This window comes from Heterocephalus glaber, unplaced genomic scaffold, assembly GCF_053883595.1.
Source record: "Heterocephalus glaber isolate CG9 unplaced genomic scaffold, H.glaber_assembly_v1.0 deba00001613, whole genome shotgun sequence".
Taxonomy (NCBI): Eukaryota; Metazoa; Chordata; class Mammalia; order Rodentia; family Bathyergidae; genus Heterocephalus; species Heterocephalus glaber.
The window spans coordinates 630,889-656,400 of NW_028258384.1; the positions used below are offsets into that span (position 1 = coordinate 630,889).

At 38.2% G+C, this 25,512-nt stretch overlaps 1 long non-coding RNA gene across 1 annotated transcript; it reads right to left on the reverse strand.

The window, feature by feature from the left end:
• Window positions 1–4,653: 4,653 nt before the first annotated feature.
• On the reverse strand, window positions 4,654–22,950 carry LOC101726749 (uncharacterized). The gene is made up of 3 exons (XR_206196.4): window positions 22,767–22,950; window positions 17,131–17,190; window positions 4,654–5,094 (listed from the first exon to the last, which is right to left on the reverse strand). It is a non-coding gene; the product is annotated as an uncharacterized LOC101726749 (long non-coding RNA).
• Between the last annotated feature and the right edge of the window lie 2,562 nt (window positions 22,951–25,512).

Sequence of the window (25,512 nt, forward strand, 5' to 3'; positions counted from 1 at the left end):
ATACCGAATAGTTTCTCTAGTGTGAGAAACTGAAAGTGTAAATAAGGATTAAAATGATTAAAATGAATAATTGATAATTTGAAATAGGAAAACATCCAAAGGGGTATGGGTAGTGAGAGGGGAAAGGGAAAAGAAAGAAGGGAAAGGAAAAATTATGAGAAAAGATAAAAAATGGAGATGAAATCTATGTAAATAGGGAAGGTTGGAGGGGGTGAAGGGTGCACGGGTAATGGGGAAAAAAATAAGAACCAAGATACATCATGTATATGTACAAGTGCCCAATGATAAATGTAAATGTATTGTATACCTAAAATCTACGAAGAAAAGAGTTTACGGAAAAAAAATATTATTGTGAATGGAATTATTTTTTTAACTTCATTTTTGGAATGCATGGTGTTAATAAACTAGAGTTTTTTTGTATTGATGTAGTAAACTGTGACCTTACTCAACATGTTAACCAGGTGTAGTACATCTGTGTGCAGGTGTGTGTGTATGTAGGTGTGCATGTGTGTATGCATTTATGAATTCCATAGTATTTAAGATCAGGTAATCTGGATAATGCTCTCAGTCTTGCACTCACTCTGCCTGATTGCGTGGGTTTGAATTTGGACTAAGTACATTGTTTAATAGAAATGTTGAGAGCAAATTCTATGATTCATTCCAATTATCAATGGAAAATGATTAAGTCTTTTATCATTAACTATTCCCTTGACTGTAGTTTTTGTTTGTTTTGTAAATGCCCTTCAATAGATCGATTAGATTGTTTCCTATTTCTAGTTTGTTGAATTCCTTTAAAAAAAAATCAAGTCAGCAAAGTGGTACACGCCTGTAATCTTAGCTACTCAGGAGGCTGAGCCAAGAGAATCACAAGTTTTAAGACCAGTCTGAGCAGCTTAGTGAAAGCCTGTCTCAAAAAAAAAAAGGAAAGAAAGAAAGAAAAAGGTTGAGTGCCCCGGTGGTTGGGGGTTTGATCCTCAGTCAAACACACACACACACACACACACACACACACACACAAATTAAAATGGTGGGGTGGAGAATGTAGCTCATTGGTAGAGTACATGCTTAGTATGCATTAGCCACTGGATTCAGCCCACATTACCACCACCAAAAGACAAAAAAATCAAGATTAGCTGCTGAGTTTTGTCAAATACATATTCTATGTCAATTGAAGTGATTATGGATTTCTCTCCTTTATTCTCTTATGTTTTGTTATGTAAATTAATTTTGTTTTTGATCAACCTTTCATTCCTATGATAAATACCACTTGGTCTTAATATATAAGCATATATATATGCTTATATATTAATATAATATAATATATATATATTCAATTACTTTTTTCTCCTGATGCTTTGGTATGGAACTCAGGGCCACATCCATGATTTAGTTTCTTAATATTTAAAGTCAGGGATGCACATTGAGGCCATACTCTTAACTGAAATAAATAGGACACACATGTGTAAATACCAAATAGTTTCTCTGGTGTGAAAAACTAAAAGTGTAAATAAGGATCAAAATGTATAATTAATGTTGTGAAATAGGAAGAAAAGGTCTAAAGGAATAGGGGAAATGGGACGGATAGGGGAAAGGAAAGAAGGGGAAAGAAAAAATATGAGAAAAGAAAAAAATGGAAACAAATTATTTGTAAATAAGGAAGGTGGAGGGGGTGAAGGGAGGGCCGGTGAATGGGGAAAAAATAAGAACCAAGATACATCATGTAAAGGTACAAGATCCCAGTGACAAATGTATTTGTATACCTAAAATGTACCAATAAATAAACTTAATAAAAAATATTTAAAGTCAGTAGATCAGTGGTAGTAGCATGCATGAGGTCCCGGGTCCATCCCCAGCACTGCAATCAGTCAATCAATAAAAATTAAGTCAATTTCACTACTTTTTGTCTTTCTAGGAATTTATTAATTTTATGTAAGTTGTTTAATTTGTTAGCCTAAAATTGTTCATGGTAGTACCTTATAATTTTTTAAATTTCTGTAGTTAGTAGTAATGCCCATTTCTTTATTATGACTAGTAATTTTGTGTTTTCTTTTTTTGTTGGTCAGTCTAGGTATAGATTCTTCTATTTCATTTATCTTTTCACAAAGTCGCCTGTTGGTTTCATTAGTTTTCTGTATAGTTCTACTGCCTATTCCATTGAGTTGCACAGTAATATTATTATTATCTTCTTTCTCCTTGCCTTGAGTTTAGTTTATTCTTTTTCTTCTAGTTTATTAAAGCAGAGATTTAGGTTACTGATTTAAGATCTATTATGATTTATATCTAGATCTCCCCCAAAGCCTCATGTCTGCATAGGTGAGACATTTGGGAGGTGATTGGATCTTGGGGGCTTGTTACTCATCAGTGAGTTTAAAGCTAAATGTGATGTTGGTAGGTGAAGCCCGGTCAGAGGAGGTGGTTCACTGGGATGTAGTCTGGAATGGTCTATCTTCCTCCTTCCTGCCTTGATCTCTGCTTCCTACCACCATGCTATGAGATGTTGCTCCCCTCCCTTCTGCTTAGCCTTAGAGCCAGCCAGCTATGGACAAACCTATACAAATTATGAGCCAAAATAAACCTGTCCTCCTGTACATTGTGGGTACTGTGTACTGTGTCTCAGCAATGAGAAAGTAACCAAGACTATCTTATAGACATGTACTTTTATAAATTTTTGTCTAAGGATTGATTTAGGTGTATCTGGTAAATTTTCCTGTGATGTGTTCTGTTTATATCAGCTCAAAATACTTTCTAATTTCTGTGACAAATATGATACATTTTCTCTCATATGTGGAACCTAAAAATGAGAGAGAAAGAGAAGAAATATGAAAGTAGATGCTATACTGTTAGTGAAGAGGAAAGAGAAGGGAAGAGGAGAGGGGAGGGTAAGAGGGTTATTGGGTGGATTATCAATGTATGTTATATGCATGTATGACTGCTGAATGAAACCCTTCATAATATAGAGTATTAAAAAAGATGCAATGATAGCTACAGGAGACATTGTATTGAAAGAGAAAGATTTGAAGTAAAAGTTTTGGGAAATTTTATGCAAACAGTACCTATAATAGATCTGTAGTATGTATACTAATGAAAATATGGGCCTTAAGATCAATAGTTTTCAGGAGCAATGCTATATAATTTTAGGGAAAAATCATTTGATTAGGCCTAGTTCTCCTGCCTTCAGGCCAGCTATGGCATTTCGAGATATAATTCCATTTTGGCCTCTGGTGACAACTGAGACCTCAGTGATCTGGTGATGCTGTGGTGCTCCAGGACAAGATTACACCAGCTGAAGACATCCTAGGAGGAACAAAATCTTCATCTACTCAGCTCCTCATTGTTCTTGGATTTCTGCCACCCCCCAGTCATTTGTTACACTTTGTTTATCCTGATGTACTGAACTCTCTGCAAGTCATTTGCTACATTTGTTTCTCCCGATGTACTGAATAAAAGGTGCAGCAAGCTCCCAGGCTTTCGTCTTTGCTGCCCAGAGCAGCACTGATCAGGCCCAAAGCTCAGCTTCTTCTCCAAGTCTCATTTTTTTCTACCTTTCCTGTATGATTAGTTAATTTGCCTTGTGCTGCCATGGCTCGGAGGAGACTAGGACTCACTGCAGAGGTTCTAGTAACATCCCCTTTCTCTGTTCCCTATAAATAGTTTTACAAGAGAAAAGTAGGTATTTATAATGAAAAAAGAATCAATTCAACAGGAGAAAATAATAATAAACATATCTTCACCTAACAAGAGAGCCCAATACTACATGACACAAAAAACTAACAAAATTGAAGACATAAATGGAAGATTCACCAATAATAGTTGGAGACCTAAATGCCCCAACTCTATAATAGATAGCAAAATGAAGGGGCTGGGGATTTAGCTCAGTGGTTCTGCTGCCTGCCTCGCAAGCAGAAGGACCAGAGTTCGATCCCTGGTACCAAAAAAATAATAGAGAGCAAAATGAGATAGAAATAGACAAGGATATAGAATATTTAAACAGCACTATAAAGTAGACCTGACATTTTTGGAGCACTCCAACCAGCAACCAGAATATATATTCTTCTCAAAAGCATATGGAAGCTTCTAAAATATAAATGATATGGAAGGCCATAAGACAAGCCTCAAATTTAAGAATTGATTTTGTGTTAGCTAGCTTTCTATCATTGTGACAAATTACCTAAGATAATCAAATTAATAAGAGAAGGTTTATTTTTGCTTGTGGTTTCAGAGGTTAAGGTCTATCTCCTTTCCCTTATTGCTTTGGGCTTATGGCAGCATGACAGACACATCATCTTGGGAGCAAGTGGCAGAGGAAGCCTCTTCACCTCATGGTGGTCGAGAAGCAAAAAGAGAGACAGAAAGGAGGTTTGGTCACAATATACTTTTGAGGGCATGCCTGAATGACCTAACTCCTTTCTATTTGGCCTCACCTTCTAAAGGTTCCAACACCTTGTAACAGTGCCAAGGACTGTAGCCTTTTAATATATGAGCCATTGGGTAACATTTCAGATCTAAACTACAGGGTATATACACATTGTCTTCTCAAACCACACTGAAATTAAGCTAGAAATGTGCAACAGAAGAAAATTTTGTGAATCTTCAAATATCTGAAGTTAAATTCATAATTGTCTTTCAGAGCTGGTTTATTTTCCTTATCATGATTGTGTCTAGTTCCATTCATTTTTCCTGCAAATGACATGATTTAATTCTTTTAATGGGTGAGTAATATTCCATTTATATATCACATTTTCTTTATTCATTCATCGTTGATGAACACCTAGGCTGGTTCCACAGCTTAACTATAGTGAATTATGCTACAACAAACATGGTTATACAGATGTCGCTTTAGTATGTTACTTTAATTTTGGGGGGAATAACTAAAGAGTGGTACAGCTGGATCAAATGGTAGTTCCATGTTTAGTTTTTGGAGAAATGCTGTACTGCTTTCCTTAGTGACTGTACTCATTTTTATTTTCACCAACAGTATAGAAGTCTTCATTTTCCCTCACATCCTTGCCAGCATTTGTTCTTTTTTGTCTTCTTGATGATAGCCAATCTGACTGGAGTGATATGGCATCTCAATATAGTTTGATTTGCATTCCCCTGGTGGTGAAAGATTATAACAGTTAGGGTTCAGTAGAGGAACAGATTTAATGTCACAGTTGGCAATTGTGGCATGGCACAAAAGGGTGAAAAATTACTCAAAGACTACTCAGAGTCAATGTCCAATCCATACTCCAAGAGGGCCCAAGGGGTCTGCCATTAACCACAATCCCTCAGCATGAGAAAGTCTCAAATGACAACCCCAAACTGAAGCCTCCGTGGCCTTTCATTGATATAACCACGAAGCAACAATAAAATAAAAAAGAAGGGTGTCTATGCAGGAACTCTTAAAGGGGATGGAGGAGGACAGGGAAAGATCAGGGTGGTGTGTTAAATGACTGACTTTGAGACCAATCTAAATGATAAATGGGAATATGGGGAGAACAAAGACCAGAACATTCATTCCTTAAGGCAATGCATTTTGATCCTACTTGACTTGTGGCCCTGTAAGTTATCTTTTAATCTGTAACCATACATTCCAGGAAGTTTGGAGTGTGTGGCTCCAAAAGTCCCTTACCTGTGCATATCCATCTCATACATACCTCTAGCCAATGCCCCCACAATTTAATATAAAATATATGATATATAAAAGATTTACTAAAGAGGCTTACAATGGCTGCCTGTAAAATCAGAGGTGGAAGAATGCAAGATGGCAATCTGTGCATTGGAAAATCGGAGGATCCAAAGTTCGAAGGCCTGGAGCTCACTGCAGAGTCCAGGGTGAGTCTGTGTCAGAAAGCCAGAGGGTCTGTGTTGAAAGGCTAAAGAGTCTGCTGGAAGCCTGAAGGAACTAAAGATGAAATCCAAAGGTAATGACAAAGTCTTGGGTCCTCCCAAGAAGCAAAAGGAAAGACTTTCTTCTTCTTTCCCTTTTTTCCATCCAGGCTATAAGCCTATTGGTTGCTGCCTCCCACATCCAGGGTTGGTGTACCCTCCTCAGTCTACATGTCAATCATCCACAGACACACGTAGAACTATGCTCTGCTAATCTGCTAGGCATTTCTTAATCTATTCAAATTGACATATCACAATTAACTATCACAGTCAACCCCTTGTCAACTTGACAAGCAAACACATCTTAAACCATAGTTTCCAAATACAATAGAAAGTTCATAATTATCCTTACTGTAATATAACTATCCTGTGAACAAATGGATGTGCACTAATTCCCTCCCCAGAATAGAAAGCAGTTTTTATTTGGGTGATACACATATGGCCATCTTGCATCTCTCTTAATATTTCATAACTTGCACATTATATTTAGATTTAATAATAATTAACCAATATTAAGTCTATCAACATTATGTTACAAAGAAAACATAAATACTTATTTATAATATATGTGAATGTATACACAAGAGTATTAACAAAATAAAGAAAAATTGCAATTATAATCTTTGTTTCTATAACTGGACATGTGGTTGTAGCTGGTATTTATAACGACCTTCTACAATTCATTCTATACTCTCTTGGCCTTTAGCAAGCACCATTTCCCACACCAAAACCTGTCTTAGTCATCTTTCTCATTGTTGGGAAACAAAACCCAACGCTTACCTCTTCAAGGAAGAGAGGTTTATTTTGGCTTACAATTACAGTTTATAGTCACCTGGTTCTAAGGCAGGATGGCATGACAGAGGGGCATGGTAGAGGAGAGCTGCTTATGACACGGTGGACAGGAAGCAGAAAGAGGAGGAGCCGGGAAGAGAGATGTAACATTCTAGGTCGTGCCCATAGTGACCTGCCTCTTCTGACGAGGCCCCACTTCCTAATAGCAAGTCAGCTATAATGCCCCTATCGTTCAATCACCTTCCAAAGCTCCCACCTATGATCACATGAGGCTTTTGAGGAACATCTGGATAAAAACTATAACAAAGACGTTGAATATTTTTTCATATACCTATTGGCCATTTGTACTATTGCATCTTTAAAAAAATTCTGAGAGCAGCTGCATTTTGATTGGAGATCTTAATCTATACACATTAATTTTTTAAAAATTGACATAATAATTATACATATTTATGGGGTGCACTGTGATATTTCAATGTATGTATATAATGTGTTATGACCTGATCAGAGTAATTGGCATATCAATCACTTCAAACGTCTAAAATTTCTCTGTGTTGGGAACTATCAGAGGGCGATCAATCCTGACTGGCAAGAAAGGGGACCAGTGAGGGCTAAAGAAAGAAAGACAATAGAGAATTGCGTAATTTCAAAGTACATGTGGGGCCGGGAGGTCAGTGCCTCAGAGTGGGCAAAAACAAAGACACTCCAAGCTAGCAGTTATTTATTGGATACATACAATATTTGGAGGGAGTATCAGATGACTTACGGCATGGCAGTAATCCTATGTTGATGAGGATCTTAGGTCACTGAGGATCTTATGTTAATGAGAGCAGTAAGGAGAGCATTCTCTAACAGTAGATGGGACAAGATAGCATGCTAATAAAGATCTTGTCCTTCCCCCAGGTGAAACTTTTCTCTTTTTTTATTATTACCCCATTTTCAAAGAATCAGGATGCCTTCAGCTAATGTACTCTTGCCCTTGAGCATCATAGTATCATGGGATCATTAAGGCCTCAACTTGTGACCAGAGCTAAAACAGTTATGTTTCTATATGCCATAGCTGGCTCTCGGGCAAGGTGACATTGGGCCTTAGACAGCTATAGTCATGCTTTAATTATGAAACGATTTTCCCCCAAATTATGTAGAATGACTCCTGACAGGGAATGCTCAAAACCTTCTTTATTGGCAATTTTGAAATATAAATTAATTGTTCTCAGTCATAGTTTCCCTGCTGTACAGGAGAATATTAGAAGTTATTCCTCCTATCCAATTGCATCCCTGTATCCATTAACTATACTCATTCTATCCCTATGCCCTCCAACCCTTCCTAGGCTCTAGTAACCACTATTTTATGCTCTACTTTTATGAAATAAATTTCTCAGCTTCCATATATAAATGAGACTAGGAAGTATTTGTCTTTCTGTGCCTAACTTATTTCAGTTAGTATAATGTCCTCCAGTTCCATCTATATTGCTACAAATGAAAGAACTTCATTTCTTTATGGTGGAATCATATTCCCTGTGTTTATATGTCACATTTTATTTCTTTTTTTAGTTCAATTTCTTTATTCATAACTCCATTGATAGACACTTAGGTTGATTCTATATCTTGCTTATAATGAATAGTACTTCAATAAACACAAGAGTGCAGGTGTCTCTTTAAAATACTCATTTGAATTTCTTAAGCTACTGTATACCCAGCACTGGGATTGGTGGATCATCTGGTAGTTCTATTTCTAATTTTTTGAGGAACCTATGTTATACCAATTGACTGTACCAATTTATATTCTCACCAACACAGTTTGTGTTTTCTTTTCACTACATCCTCACCAATACTTATCTTTTATTATTTTTATATAGTACAGATGAAAACCAGTGTGAGGTGACACATTATTGTGGTTTTGATTTGCATTTCCCTGATTAGTGATGGTGAATATTTTTTCATGTATTCCCTGGTCATTCATATATCTTATTTGGAGAAACATCTTTCAGACCATTTCATCATTTTAAAATTGGATTATTTGTTTTATGCTCTTGAATTGAGTTCCTTCTATATTCTGAAAATCTGTTTTTGATTAAATGTTTGTAAATATTTTCTCTCTTTCCATGTGTGGTCTCTTAATTATGTTGATTGATTCCTCTGCTGTGCAATACTTTTAGTTTGATGTAACCCAATTTGTCAATTTTTGCTTTTGTCTTCTGTACTTTTGGGGTAATATAAAAATGTTTGCTGAGACCAGTGTCTTAAAGTTTTCCCTATGTTTTCTCCCAGTAGCTTTGTAGTTTTGTGTCTCACATTTAAATATTTGCCCAATTTTGAGTTTATTGGTTTATGTTGAGAGATAGAGGTCTGATTTCATCTTTCTGCATATGCATATCCAGTTTACCCAGCATCATTTATTGAAGAGACCATCCTTTCTTCAATGTTGGTTCTTTGTGCCTTTGTCAAAATAAATTGGCTATGAATACATACAGTCATTTTTTTTTGGTACTGGGGATTGAACTCTGGTCCTTGCGCTTGCAAGGCAGGCGGCAGAACCACTGAGCTAAATCCCCAGCCCTCATAGAGTCATTTTTATGTTCTCTATTTTCTTTCATTGCCTGTGTCTGTATTTTCACCAATACCATGCTCTTTGGTTACATTAACTTTGTAGTGTGTTTTGAAATTGTGTGTTTTAATGACTCCATCTTTGTTCTTTTTGCTCAGGATTGCTTTGGCTACTCTGGCTCCTTTGTAAGTTCATATTAATTATAGGAATGTTTTCTCTATTTCTGTGAGGAATGTCCTTGATATTTTGATAGAAGTTTCCCTTCAATTTGTATATTGCTTTGAATAATATGGATATTGTAACAACATTGTTTCTTACATGCCATGAACATGAGCTGTTTTTCCTTTGTGTGTGAATGTGTCTTCTTCACTTTCTTTCATCGTTTCAAAATTTCATTGCAGAGTTATTTCAACCCTCAGATTAAATTAATTGCTAGCTTTTCATTTTAGTTAGTTATTGTCAATGGTATTGAGACAGGACATAGTGAGGATAAATTCCTGTAAGGGGAGGGGTCCTGAAGGTCAGAGGAAAAAAATGTAGCATACACCTCTGCTCAGTATTAGCAGACTATAAGTGACACAAGCTTCTTCCCCCTCCACAATTTCACTGTATTATTTTAGGAGTCTGACGGACTCTTTATGTGACTCAAATGGGCATGTCAAATAACAGAGTTGGGTGAGTATACCTCCGCTGTTAATGGCTACTACCGAGACTTAAGTCCTTGTTTGTGAAGTTGTAGGGCTCAGCTGAGTTCACTTCCAGCCAAGATCAACTTGACTCCAAATAAATTCTTTCCCTCTGAATTACCCATTTGTTTTCTTCAGCAAAGATATGCTAGTGTCTCCATTTCACAGTCTTGCCTGCGATACTTGTTATCAGTAGGTGTCCAAACTCTACCCTGCTCATCTGCTTCTCATGCTTGCAATGAATAAACACTGGATGCCCTTGGTGCCTTTTGTCTTTGCTGCCCAGAGCAGCTTAGATTAGCCACAAGACCCAGCTTCTCTCAAATCTCTGTGTCTGTGTCTTTGTTCTCATTGTCTTTCTCAGTTTGCATCATATTGTCTCACTGGAGATTGAGATCCACTGCAAGCGTCATTGATAACATCTCCTATAGAAAAAGAAGTTAGATATTGAAAAATCACAGAGAGTGCCTAGATCTGACAGCTAGACCACAGCTCGAAGACAAGAGGGTGCAGTGCTATAGGGTTCTGGGGTGCCCAAGATTAGCTTTCTAGAAACCACAGAGAGCACCCACCTCTAATGATTAAGCCATACCTGAGGACAAGTACAATACAGAATGTCCTAAACAAACAAAAGTCAGACTAACTCAATTATGATTACTTGAGATTTCATTTACATTGTGGATTTGATCCCCACACTGGGCTTTGGGTACCATGACAGTTCTTTGATTGTTCATAAAGGAACAAAACCTCCACCATCCAACAGAAATGAGACTTGTCCTTGATTGGAGTGAATTGCTTTGCTAGTTTAGAGAGTAGCTGCCTCCTATCCAATAACAGGGAAAAGCTTTCCATTTTCTGATGTCCTCTTCAATCTCTTTTGTCATTGTAGAGGTCTTTCACTTCTTGGATAGGTTAATTCCTAAGTATTTATTTTTTCTTGATGCCACTGTGAATGATATTGTTTTCTTAGTTTTATTCTTAGTGAGTTCATTATTAGTACACAGGAACACTATTGATTTTTGTGCATTGATTTTGTATCCTGCTACATTGCTGAACTTGATGATTAATTTTACCAGTCTTTTGGTGGAATTTTTTGGGTCCTCTATGTAAAGGATCATGTCGTCTGCAAATAATGATAATTTGACTTTTTCCTTTCCTTTTATTTCTTTCTCTTGCCTGATTGCTCTGGCTAATGTTTTGAGTGCTATTTGAACAGGAGTGGTGATAGTAGACATCCCTGTCTTGTTCCTGGTTTTAGGTGTAAAGCTTTCAACTTTTTCCAATTTAATATCATGTTGATAGTAAGTTTTTCATAAATAGCTGTAATCAGATTGAGAGAAGGTCCTATTTTCTTCAAGGTTTTTCTTATTCGTGAATGGATTTTGCATTTTCTCAAAGGCTTTTTCTATATCTTTTGAGAAAATCATATGATACTTTTCCTTGTTTCTGTTTGTGTAATGTATGTATGACCTTACTGATTTGTGTATATTGTACCATCCTTGCATCATTGGGATAAAGCCTATATTTTAGTGATTTCTTGCATTCTCTTTGCTAGTATCTTGTTGAGGACATGTCCTTGTCTGGTTTTGAAACTAGGGTAAGGCTTCCAGGAATGACTTTGGGAATACCACTTCTCCTTTCAATTCCATTAAGGAGTTTGAGGAGCACTGAAGTTAAATGTTTCCTGAAGTTTAGGTAGAAATTAGTGATGAATCCATTGGGTCCTTGTTTTTTTTTTTTAGTTGGTAGCTTTCTAAAAATTACTGAATCAATTTCATTGCCTGTTATTGGATTATCCAAGGTTTTTATATCATCTTGGTTCAGTTATAGTAATTTATATGTACCTAGGAATGTATTCATTTCTTCTGGATTCTCCAGTTTACTGAAGCACAGATTTTTAAAGATATTAGTAATAATATGGATTTCAGCAATATCCATTGCAATTTTGTTTTTTCATGTCTGATTTAAAAAAATTTAGTATTTTCTTTGCTTTTTGATGAGATTAGATAAGGGTTTATCTGTTTGGTTTATTCTTTTAGAAACCAGCTCTTTGATACATTGATTCTTTATGTTGTTTTTAAATCTCAATCATTGATATCTGCTCTAATCTTTGTAATTTCATTCCTTGTTCTAACTTTGCATTTGGATTGTTCTTGTTTTTCTAGAACCCTAAAGCACATTATTAGTTTATTTGTTTTGGCTTATTCTGTTTTTCCAAAGTGGGCATTTATCACTGTAAACTTCCCCCTTAGGACTGCTTTCATTGTCCCATAGATGTGGGTATGTTGTACTGGCATTAAAGTTTGATTGTAGAAACTGTCTAATTCCATCCTTTATTTCTTTTGTTACCCGTTGATTATTCAAGAGGGTATTGTTTAGTTTCAATGTGTTGGAATAATTTCTGTTGTTTCTTTTGCCATTGATTTGAAGTTTCATTGCACTATGATTTGATAATATTCATGGGATAATTTCAATTTGTGTGTGTGTGTGTGTTCATGCTTTATGGGATACTATGTGATCTATTTAGGAGAAAGTCTCCTGTGGTGCTGTGAATTATGTGTATTCTGTTGTTGGGTGGAACACTCCATAGATATCTATTAATTTCATTGTTCACAGATTTGTTTCAACTCTGATATTTCTTTGTAGATTTTTTGGTCTAGTTTATCTGTCTATTTGGAACAGTGGGGGTATTGAGGTCCCCCATTATAATTATTTTTGTGTTTAACTGATGTTTAATGTCCATTAATGTTCATTTTATGAAGCTGGGTATACTGGTTATAATTGTTATCTCTTCCTGTTGAATTGTTTTCTTAAACAACATGTAGTAGTCTTCTGATTACTTTTAGTAGTGGTCTGCTTGGGAAGATAGACTACCTCTAAGAACTGTAGAATTTCTTGCTTGTACTTTATAGATGGTTGCTTATTAGTTAGCAAGCCCCTTTCATCCCAGATGAATACTTGGGCATATACCATCAGAAAGGCATATTTAGAGTCTTTCCCTCTCTCTCTCTCTCTCTCTCTCTCTCTCTCTCTCTCTCTATATATATATATATATATATATATAATATTTAGCTTTTTTACCTTTTCCTAATATCTATGCCCAAGTAAGAGCTGTTAGCTCTGCCTTCGGAGCAGAGGTCCCTGGGGGAAGAGGTTTGGTTTCAATGAAGTGTTGTGAACTGAGAAATGCATAACTTTGATGCACTTCAATGCATTGATGTCCTTTCAATGCCCTTCTTGTCCTTCAATGTCCTTCTTGCCTTTTGATGTCCTTCTTGGACGAAGCTACTTTCATCAGTGAACCACACCTCTTCAGGGTCTTGGAGGAGCAGGTCACTGATGTTCTGCCTGCTTACATCTGGTAGATTACTTGCTCACAAGAGTGACTAACACTTAGGCCTGTAGGCATTAAAGAGTCAGGACTAAGAGTAGTGCAAGGTTTTTTGTTTGTATGTTTTTGAGACAGGGCCTCACTATGTAGTTCAGGCTGGCCTTGAACTCACTATGTAACTCAGGCTGGCCTCAAACTCACCACAATCCTCCTGCCTTAGCCTCCTGAGTGCTGAGATTATAGGTGTGCACTGCCATACCTGGCAGAGTAGTGCAAGTTTTTATAACAACATCAGAAATGTCTAAGACCATGGCCTGATATTTGGCAAACTGCTCCTCTGTTAACTACAAGTAACCTTTGGTCTCAAAAATTGCTCTGATCTGATGGGAGGATTTCTAGTTTTTGTCCTAAAGTCTTGTTAGCATATGCTATAGCTGCTACTGCCCTCAGGTAGGGTGGCCATTCAGCAGCCACTACATCTAACTTTTTGAAAAGTATGCAACTGGGCAGAGTTCTTGTCCTAGCCTTTGGATCAAGACACACAAAGCTGTTCTTCTCTTTTCTGATATGTAGAGGAAGAAGAGTTCTCTTAAGTCAGGTATTTTATTATACCATGCAGCATGATCCACCTGTTGGCTAATTTGGTCAGGGAGACCTGCTATAGTCCCAACAGGTAAAATCCATTTTAGCCTTTGTCAAAATTTGAGAATTGCCCCCAATTTTGCTAGGAAATTTCTTCCTAGCAAGGGAGTAAGATGCTGCTGTAGGACAATTACAGACTTTTTATTTGGTTCTCTGAAACAGGGTCTTGTTACGTAGTTCAGGCTGGCCTTGACCTCACTATGTAGTCCAGGCTTACCTTGAACTCTTGATGATTCTCCTACCTTTGCCTGTTGAGTGCTGAGATTACAGGTGTGTGCCACCATACCTGGCTGACAATTGCCAACTCATGGTTACATATTTGCCCTTCAAGTGACATGTCAAAGGAGATGTAAAAAATCTCCAACTAGGGTCCCCCTCAACCCCAGATATGTCTACAGATCTAGAGAAGGGTTTTCAAAAGAAATAAATCAAAACAGAATGAAGTAATTGAATTGAGTCACTCGTGATGTCCAGCCTTGCCCAGGGTTCCTCGCAGGAAATGGTGCTGTCCATGGACAGGGGCATTATAGGTTCACTTCAGCCTCTTCAGAGCAAGACATGAGGGTTTTGGCTGGCTTTGCCCCTCTCTGGGAGCTGGAACATTCAACGCTTCAGTGCCATGACTCAGACACATTGGCTACCTCACACTTAGAGCAGGGGCCAGGCAGGAGCTTACTGCAGTCTTCTTGCAGTCAATCATCCTTTGGTTTTCCTTAGATGATTTGTGTAAGTTTAAACACTGCCAAATGCAACAACTATAATTCTAGCTTTTTTCTTTTGACCTTCCTCTACATCCCAATTGTCAAACAAAGAAAAGGCCATGTTTAGCAATTGGGTCATAGACGTCTGACTTCCCATCTGAAATGTCTTTATTAAACAGATTGGAGAGACCCATATCCTCCTGACAGACAGGTGGGGATCCAAAGACAGGATCATCAAAGATACCTCTCTCTTCCTCAGGGGCCACTCTAAATATCATAGTTTCTGGGCTTTTCCTGAGATAAAGGTTCACAGCATCCTGAACATCAGGGATTTCACTCCACCTTCTACATTTTAAACAAATTATTTAACTAAAAATAGTCTCATAATTTAAACTGCCATCCCTTATTCATCTCTCTCCATTTCCTATTTCCTATTGAACCCAAATTATATTACAATAGTAAATAATCTATACCATTTTTAAATTAGTGGGGTCAATCCTTTCCCACTGATCAAGAATATGGCCTAGTGGTGAAGTCAGTGGAATCTACAGGGCATTTTTCAGGAGATTTTTCCATGGATCATTTTGGGGCCAATAGAGAGAGAGCTAGTTCTTGGTTCCTTAAAATGGCATCCCATACAGAAGGAGTGGAATCAATTTAAGCCAGCAAAGCATCACTTGAGAGATTCAAGTATTCAATAGACAGATGTCTCCATCCAAAGCCAGGACAATGTTGGCATCTTTTATTGAAGGATAGAAGAAAGTCCTACTGAATACTTTTTGTCTCCTTATGGGAAACCACTAATTCCATGGGGAGAGGAGTGTTGAGCCACTTGATGGGTCTACCTAACCTTTCAAAACTCCCATGAGATCAGGGTGGAGTCCTTTCCCACCAGGACACCCTTAGTCACATTGCACTCCTGGATGGCTCTACTTAAGCAGGGTAGAGCCACATGAGAAACATTATCCCTCACATTTACCCCCAGTAATAAAAATTCTGGTGCTGGGGATTTAGCTCAGTGGCTCCACCACCTGCTTCGAAAGTGCAAGGTCCCGAGTTCGATCCCTGGTACCAAAACAAAACAAAAACCCAAAATCTCTGGTGCTTTGTTTAAGAAATTAGAGATGGAAACCTCTTTTTTAAGAAAAAAAACCCTTTGAAAATGCTGAGAATGTCTCATAGTCACTTGAGTTAAACTTTACTGGCTGCTCCTTTGTTTTGCTGAGGCCATCAGGGTTATGTTTCTAAATTATCTGCATTTTGTTAAAAGAAACAAGTATGGGAAGAAAGTGTGGTGGAACCCATGTGGGTGATCCAAAAGAGGTTGCCAGCCATGTGACAAGACAAGATGGCAGCCAGTCAAGTGAAGAGACAAGATGGTGACCCTGACTAAGATAGAACCCTGAGAAAGAAATGGCCATCTGTGGTAATCATGGGGATGGGACTTTGAGCAGAAAAGGAGTAAATTCAGGTAGGCAGCTACTCAGGAAGAAGACCAAATTATTAACAGCTATTTCTCTCCCAAAAAGTGAGAACACTGCTGAGCAAAGTGTTATGGAGAAGAGAAACTTAGGGTAAAATATACATGCTGAACTCTAGGTAAAACACATGGTACATGAACAATCTGTTCTGCAACTGGGTTAATAACAGGCTTTCTTTACTCACTTGTATCTACAATGAGTGAACAAAAATGGGAAAAGAAAAAATGGGAGAGATAAACTTGAAGCAGGCCTATAGACCTCCTGCAGTCTAAAATTGGAAGAAAAACAGAGGCTGTGCATTTCCCCTTCACCTCACATGCTGGGAAACACAGGAAACAGTTCCTGGTTCTGTGAGAAGTCTTTTGTATCCCTCATCTTAGGAGAAAGGGAGAAAAAATGTTCCCAAAGGGCTACCTATTCCGGAAGCCTACGCCAAATTATGCTACTGGGTTTGGGGGTAGGGTGCTGGATCTCCTTATGGAGGTGGTTTCTAGGTTCTTCCTATCCTCAGCATAGACTTGATCAAGACCAGCAGAAATGATAGCATAGTTTTATTAAAAATAGGAAAAGAACAGGCTCTGCAGAGTGAGTTTGAGCCAAGTAAAAATAGAAAAAGAAGTATACCCTATAGTGTGAAGGTGGGTCATCATGCAAGAGAGAACACAGTGGCCCTACATTAAATGTGTTTCTCATATACTGCATATCATTGGGTTTTGTTTCTTGATCCACTCTGCCAATGTGTGTCTTTTTACTGGGGACTAGAGACCATTCACACTGAGAGTTGCCCTCCTCAGATTTTCTCCCACTCTATCCCATGTTTTAAGATCTAGACTACCATGATGCAGAAACCATGGGTTTTGTTCAAGCACAAGTTCTAAAAGCTTAACAAGCTGTACCTCGGTGACCAAAGCAACAGCAGTCTTCAGTAGCTGGTGCAAAACCTTCATGTAACACATGTTGTTAATGATTGCCCCAGTGTTATCCTGACTGACAGAAGAATCCCAAAGGCGCTGAAAGGCCCTAATCAATGATCTGCTTACACAACACTCCTTCCTTTACTTTTCTTTGGCTTTGCACTCACCATCACAGCAGTTTCATGTCACTGTTCGGGCTCCACGTGCCAGGTTCAGATCAGCAAAGCCTGATAGAGTGATGAATGAAAAATGTGAAAGAATATCTTTGTCAGGGGTCAGAGGACTTCACCAAAATCAAACAAATTCCCAGATTATTGAGGAACAACAAAGCATAGTGTTCTGCTGAGTGCAGAGGTGAGCAAAGCATGGTGACAGTTTGGCTGAATTATTAACTTTTCTGATTGTCCCCTAGGGAGCTTCCTTTTTTTTCTCCATAAATCCCATCTCTGCTTGAGTTGGCAATACATGCTATCTTCAAGAAGTTTCAGCTCCTCGGAGTTAACAATCTTCTATGACCCCCTCCCCCAGGCAACCTAAGCAGACATTGATCCACTGGGTGTTGCAAGGAACTTCACATCTCCCCCTTTTTTGTTTCTTTAAGCAATTGCTTAGTAATCCAGACTCGGTGTTGTTGTTTTTGGCTCACCAATGCCTTCATTCTGATTTTACACACTAGACAAGGAGAAAAAGAGCAATCAATAACAAACAATAAGGGTATCATTCTCCAGTGAGTTCCTGCAATCCAGATTCAAGGGGTCTTTTGCTGTCCCATGGGTCAACAGCGTTCATCCACTCTTTGGGTCATTCTTTTCAGGCTCTCCCATGTCATCTCAGGAGCTCAAGTCATCCCTGGCAGCAGGAAGGGAAATGGGTCTTTCTTTTCCTCCAAGTAGAGGCTCTGAATCTGGAGAATCAGGTTCTCTCCCCTGAAGGCCATTGGTAAGGCTTCACTAACCATACTGATAATCAAATTGGTCTTTCCTATAACAATACACAAGCAAACCCTTGACTCCATGTAAATAGAGAAACAGGGCCCTCCCAAACCCATGAGTTAATGTCTTAGGGTTAGGGTTAGGGTTAGGGTTAGCGTTAATGTCTTGCCATAGAACTAGTAGGTGCTCTGTGTGTGCGGGCTTAGAAGCCCAATGTTGTTCTGCAGGGGTGTGACATTGATCAGTAAGATTGAAAAAATTAAGAGTATTCAGAGCTTTATGTAATCTCATTTTTGGATTGCTGTTGTACCCCTATCATCTCCCCCTTTTTGTTTCTTTAGCATATTTTTTAAGGTTTGATGAACTCTTTCAATAAGTGCTTGACCTTGGAGATTGTAAAGGATACCTGTTGTGTGGGACATATTCCATTGATTGCAAAAAGCCTGAAAATGGAAAGTGCTATATGCAGGGCCATTATCTGTCTTAATTTGCTTAGGGAAACCAATGTGACAAAGCAGCTAAGGCAATGAAGAATAACATGAGAAGTAGCTTCTCCACACTGTGCAGTTGTATGTATCATTCCTGAATAAGTATCAAGAGAGACATGTACATATGATAACAGGCCAAAACAAAGGACATGAGTAACATCCATTTGCCAAGTTTGATTAGGTTCCAATTCTTGGGGATTAACTTCCTGCAGAGAGCCAGTGTCACCCATCCTCTGGCATGAGGAACACTGTTGTACAATATTTTAGGGTTGAATCTTTGTTAGATCAAAATCCTTGCAAAGGCATGCCAGTTCATGAGCATCACCAAAAACAGAAAACATAACTAAGAATCAGATGCTTCATTTCTTTTAGAAATGGGTTCAGGGAGCCCAGAATGAAAATGGAGATGGGTAATAAAAAGAGGATGACAGTGTGTCTGGACTAACTTCTGTAGTTGAATGAAAAGAAGAGATCTGGTGCCATGGAGGGTTTGACATTGGCGGTCTCAATATTTTTTACAGAGTACACAGCATATTGAGAATTAGAGACTAGATTTAAAGGTTCCTGAGGAAAAGTTTGTAAAACAAGTATGATAGTGCCAAATTCTGCCTTCTGAGTGGAAGTGAATCTACCCCTACTTAATTTTAGAGAACTTGACACTATACCTGCCTTCCTAGTGCAGATAGAGCCATCAGTAAATGGTATGTGCCTGTGGAATGGGTTCAGAATGAAGAGCCTTAGAAAAGATGAAAGAAGTAGTAGTTAAAAAGCAAGAGCTTATCAGCAGGCCAAAATCCAAAAATTTCTCCTGTAAAATTAGCTAGTGCACATTGTAGTAACACAGACTGTTGAAGCAAAGTTTCAAATTCCCCATGAGGAATGGGGGTCCTGATGTGAGGATCACAACCTGGCAATTGATTAACTCTCTTTCTATCCATGATGAAAAGAGAAGCTATGAGCATAGCATAAGATGTGATATTTTTATGGCCTTCATGGCTCAAAAAGAGCCTTTCTAAAATTTTAATGTCAATTATCCATTAAGTCCAGTAAGTATGCCAGGAGTGAAAAAAATAAATAATTGAATAGGAAATTGTAGACACTGTTTAATAGCTTCTTCCACTAGTCATAATTCCTTTTCAGCTTCCAGGGTTAAGGTATGAGGGGAGGACAAATCAGGATCACCCTGAATAATGTTAAATAGGTGTGTCAAATAGTATAGGGATCCCTAAACTGGGATGGAGCCAATTGATATTACCTAGCATTTTTGAAAATCATTTAAAGTAGTCAATTGGTCATTCCTAATATAAGCCTTTTGGGGCTTAATAGTATGCTGTGTTAAAATGTAACCCAAATAATTCCGGGGGAAGATTTTTTGTACTTTATTGAGTGCTACAATTAGCCCCAAACTTTGACCTTGTTCTAGCAGTTGGATGATATAACTTTTAAAAGCTCCAGGGTGTTTTCAGTATTCAACAAGATATCATCCATTTAATTAAAAATAATTGCTTCAGGCCACTGTTGTGTTATTGGTGCTAGTGTTTGAGCCACAAAAGTTTGACATATAGTAAGACTGTTAAGCATCCCTTGGGGCAGCACTTTACAACAAAATCTCTGGGCTTGAGCTGAGTTATTGATAGAAGGAAGAGTGAAAGCAAACTTCACAATCTTGAGGGGCCAAAAAAAATGATAAAGAAATAATATTTTAGATCAATCACTACCAATGATCAGCCTTGGGAAATCATAGATGGGAAAGGGAGCCCAGACTGAGGAGCCTCCATAGGTTGAATGACTGTATTGATTGCACAGAGGTCATCCAGTAGTCTCCATTTCCCTGACTTTTTAGTATAACAAAAAAATAGGGGAAATCTAAGGACTCTGGAAGGGTTCTGTATGTCCCTGTTGTAACTGCTCCTGTACTAAAAGGTGAACTTGGTATGATTTTTCTCCTTTTAATGGCCACTGTTCAACCAAGACTGGCTCCTGTGTGAGCCAAGTGAAGGCAAGGGGAGTAACAGCAGTGGCATCTATGAAAATGTTGGATTACCTAGTGAAAAACTCCATTGTTGTAATAGGTCTCTGACTCAAAGATTTATAGGTATATCGGTGACATGTGGTTAGATGAGCACTGTCTTTCCCTCTGGGCCAGTGAGAGAAAGAATAGCACTACTCTCAAGTATGAAAGACTGGGTTCCAATTCCTACCAACCCAGAGGAGGTTCTTTGGCAAGGCCAAGTTTCAAGCCATTGTATTTTTACAATAATACTAACATCTGTTCCTGTGTCCAGCAGTCCTAGGAAGCTTTAATTTTTTAAAAATCTGAACAGTCAAGCAGATCATAAGGCTGTGATGGGCTGGGGCCAATAGACTCCCTGATCTCCAGTGCTACCAAATCCCTGATCTCCTCTCGCCTTTTCTTTAGACCAAGGAACCCAGTATTGCAAGAGGAAGAGTTGAGCAGTTTTCATTCCACAAGTAAAACTTTGGATTCTCTTTCCCTGGATTAAATTCCATAATTTCCCCTTGATAATCTGTGTCTATGATGCCCAGAATCACCATCACCCCTTGAGCATTTACTACATTTACTACAGTCCCAGTCCGAAGGGGTCTGAAGACTCCTGTAGGGACTTTTTGAGGGGCCTTTCCCTCTAACAGGTTAACTTCTATTCTAGTGAGCAAGTCCAGTCTGGCACTTCCCTGAGTGTTGGCACAGAGGGAAGGGATAGTTGTTTTTTCATCTGATTGAAGGCCATCACCCCCATTATTTGTGTAGCCCAGGCAGGCTCTTTTGGGTGTTTCCCAAAGAGAGAAAGTTGCTGTCCTTATCATATTTAGAATGGCACTGATTAGCCCAGTGGTTCCCTTTTTTACAGTGAGGGCAAAGACACAGGGCCTGAGAAGTGTTAATTGGTCCAGCAGGTGAAGATCCCCCTCCTTTCTGTCTGCAGTAATTTTTAAGGTGACTAGGTTTTCCACATTGAAAGCAAGTAGCACTTTTCCCTTTATTAGGAAAAGGCTGAATGGTGGCAGCAAAATCCTTAACTTTATGTGCCTTTGTGCTCACCAACTGATATGCCTTTATAAGGTCCCCCACAGCCTGAACTCAAGCATGAATAGGTTTTTTTTTTTTGCGTCATGGAAGTTCCTATTAGCATTTTCTTTTTCTTTTTCTTTTTTTTTTTTTTTTTGGTACCAGGGATTGAACTCAGGACCTTGCGCTTGCCTGAGGCAGGCGGCAGAACCACTGAGACAAATCCCTGGCCCCTTTCTATTAGCATTTTCATAGGCAAATTGAAGCAAAAGAATATCCAGGACCTGTAGATAGCTAATTTGCCTCTGATGCCCTATTGTAACGGGTCAACAAATTGCACAAAGGACTCCTGTGGGTCCTGATGATCTCCGAAAGTGACCCTGAGGGCTGGCTGGAGGCAGAAATGCAACCACATGGCTGCAAGAGTTCATTATTCAAAAGTCTGTCCTGGGAAAGAGAGCTGGGCATGAATCATGGCATACAGCCCTCTTCCCTATAACATCTGATTTATACTTCCACAAGCACATTCTGAGAAGCTTGTTCTTCATAAAGATCATGAACCTCAGGTCTCTGTAGCAAATATTGAGAGGCTTCCAAACAGATCTTTGCTAAGGCCCTGCAATCCCAGGAGTAATGTGATGCTGGGTGCCTAAAGCAATAATCAGCCCTTTAGTAAAGGAGCGAGTTGGCACATTTTCTCTGATACACTTTCTGATCTCTTTGTAGTTTTCAAATTGTAGGAGGAAGGTATGTATCCTGTTCCCATTTCCTACGTGCCCTGGGAAAGCTGTAATGTCCCCCACAGAGAGCTGCCTCCCTCAGGCAGTCCGTAAATGCAGATTGGGCCATCAGGGGCAGTGGTGGTGAAGGTGGAGGAGTTCCACATGGCTTAAGATCTTTTGGGCTAGCAGTGGGAGTGGCTGATGGCTTAATAGCTGATTCATTAGCCTCCTTAATTTCATTCTCCCCATTAACTGTGACCAGGGCAACAGGGACAAGACCCCAAGTTATCAAGCTGGCCACTGGTACCTTTCTAACTTGTCTTTGAGCCCTCTTCAGATTCTCTCCTACTCTATCCCATTATTTAAGATCTAGACTACCATGATGCAGAAACCATGGGTTTTGTTCAAGCACAAGCTCTAAAAGCTTAACAAGCTGTTCTTTGGTGACCAAAGCAACAGCAGGCTTCAATAACTGGTGCAAAATTTCATGTAACACTTTTGCTTTGTTGATAACGACTGCCCCAGTGTTACCCTGAATAACAGAAGAATCCCAAAGGGGCTGAAAGGCCCTAATCAATGATCTGCTTACACAGCACTCCTTCCAGTTTCACTTTTCTTTGGCTTTGCACTCACCATCACAGCAGTTTCATGTCACTGTTCAGGCGCCACTTGCCAGGTTCAGGCCAGCAAACTCTGGTAGAGTGATGAATGAAAAACATGAGAGACAGAGAGTATCTTTGTCAGAGGTCAGGAGACTTCACTTAAATAAAGTAAAGTCCAAAACTAACTCAAACTCCCACATTTGTTGAGGAACAACAAAGCATAGTGTTCTGCTGAGTACAGAGGTTAGCAAGGCATAGTGACAGTTTGGCTGAATTATTAACTTTTATCTGATTGTCCTCTAGGGAGCATTCATTTTTTTTTCTCCATAAGGCCCATCTCTGCTGCAGTTGGTAAAACATCCTGTCTTCATGATGTTCCAGCTCCTCGGAGTTAGCAGTCCTTGCTGCCCTCCTTGACAACCCAAGCAGACATTGACCCTTTGGGTATCACAAGAAACTCCACAGAGAGTTATTACTGAAATGCATTCACTTACTCCTGTCATTCCATTATATTCCTATTGCTGATTTCCTGCGTTTCTTTCCTACTGCTTAGCTGCTCATCTTGCCAAGTGTATTCACTCTATTTGACTTATTTGTATTGTTAGCTTCATTTTCTCTTTCTAGAATAGTATTTGTAATAATTATTTGGTGTTTATGATTTTCTTAATGTGCTCTTTGTCATGGAAAGACCTTATTTTTCCATAAATTTTGAAAGATAGTTTTACAGAGTATGTTTGTCTTGGGTTGTTTTCTATTGGGGCTTGAAATACTTCAAGTTTTCCTGACCTTTACGGTTTGTGTTGAGAAGTCTCCTATAATTCTAATTGGTTTAATCTTATAAATGATACTTTTCTCTAACAGCTTTCAAGATTCTGTCCTTGTGTTTGACATCATAGTTGTATTTATCATGAAGTTCTTTTCTGATTGTTACTACTGGTTATTCTCTATGCCCCACTTTTATTTATGCTTTCCAGACTTAGTTCATTTCTCTGCATTTTGGTCTGTTTATCTAGTTTCTCTGTAGTTTCTAATTTTCCTGTCAGCTCCTTCCCATTTCTCAGAGATGTACTTTTTTCTCTTCACTAAGTTGTGTTCTTTTTTTTTTCCATTAACTTTACTGGTACATTTTAGGTATAGAGTACAGTTACATTTATCATTGGGATCTTGTACCTTTACATGACGTATCTTGGCTCTTATTTTTTCCCCATTCCCCTGCCCTCCCTTCACCCCCTCCACCCTTCCCTATTTACAAAGACTTTGTTTCCATTTTTTTCCTTTTCTTGTGTTTTTTCTTTTCCCTTCTTTTCTTTCCCCTGCCCCTCCCACTTCCCTTACTCCTTCAGACCTTTTCTTCCTATTTCACAATATCAGTTATACATTTTGATCCTTATTTACACTTTTAGTTTTTCACACCAGAGAAACTATTCAGTATTTACACATGTGTATCCTATTTATTTCAACTAAGTTGTGTTCTTGATGATTCAATTCCAGGTCCTGAAGAAGCTGTATTTCACAGCTATTTAGCCACTAAAATTCAAAAGCTTCATAACATATGATAGGATTATGCCTATAGACACCCATATAAGTTGAAAATGTCTCACTTAATACACCATATCTTAGCAACACACTATACTATAGACCAGTAGTGAAAAGCCTATGGCATACATGCCATATTAGGCTGTTTGCATCATTGAAAACTCTTTCATCACCATTGCTATAGAGTATGAGTTGTTTACCTCTGTGATCCCATGGCTGACTGGACGCCATAGCTCACTGCCACTACCTAGTATCACAAGAGAGTATCATGCTGCATATTGGTTGGCTGGAAGAAGATAAAAATTTTAAATATGAAGTAGTATTTCTATTGAATGTGTATTGTCTTTACACTGTTGCAAGAAGGGAAATATCTAGATCTTATTTCATATTGAGTGGATTGATAGAGTTTTTATTTTTTAATGAATAAATCCATTTTATCTAAATTTTATATGTATGTGTTCAGAGTTGTTTACATTATACTATTTTCTTCTTGATTTATAGTAATAGTCTTTTTTACATTCTGATATTGGTAATCTGTGTGTTCTCTTGTGTTTTATCTAGATGTTTGCCAATTTTATTTACCTTTCAAAGAGTAATCTCTTGGGCTGGGGATTTAGCTCAGTGGTTTCGCTGCCTGCTGCACAAGCGCAAGGACCAGAGTTTGATCCCCGGTACCAAAAAAAAAAAAAAAGAGTAATCTCTTATTTTTACTTATTTCTCTATTATTTTTCTTGTTACCCTTCTACTGATTTTTACTCTCATTAGAGTTTAATTCTTTTTGTTTGTTCTAGACTTACATTATGGTTCTTTATTTTTCTTCTATTTATTTCATTTTATTATTTAAAAATTCATTTATTGGTACATTTTAGGTATACAATACATTTACATTTATCATTGGGTACTTGTACTTGTTCATGATGTATCTTGGTTCTTATTTTTTTCTCCATTACTTGTGTGCCCTTCACCCCCTCCACCCTTCCCTACTTACATAGATTTCATTTCCATTTTTTTTTCTCATAATTTTTCCTTTCTCTTCTTTCCTTTCCCCTTCCCCTCCCACCACCCCTACACCTTTGGACCTTTTCTTATTTCAAATTATCAATTATTCATTTTAATCATTTTAACCCTTATTTACACTTTCAGTTTCTTACACTAGAGAGACTATTGGGTATTTACACGTGTGTCCTATTTTTTTCACTTGAGTATCACCTCAATGTGAATCCATTTAGCTATAAATGTCT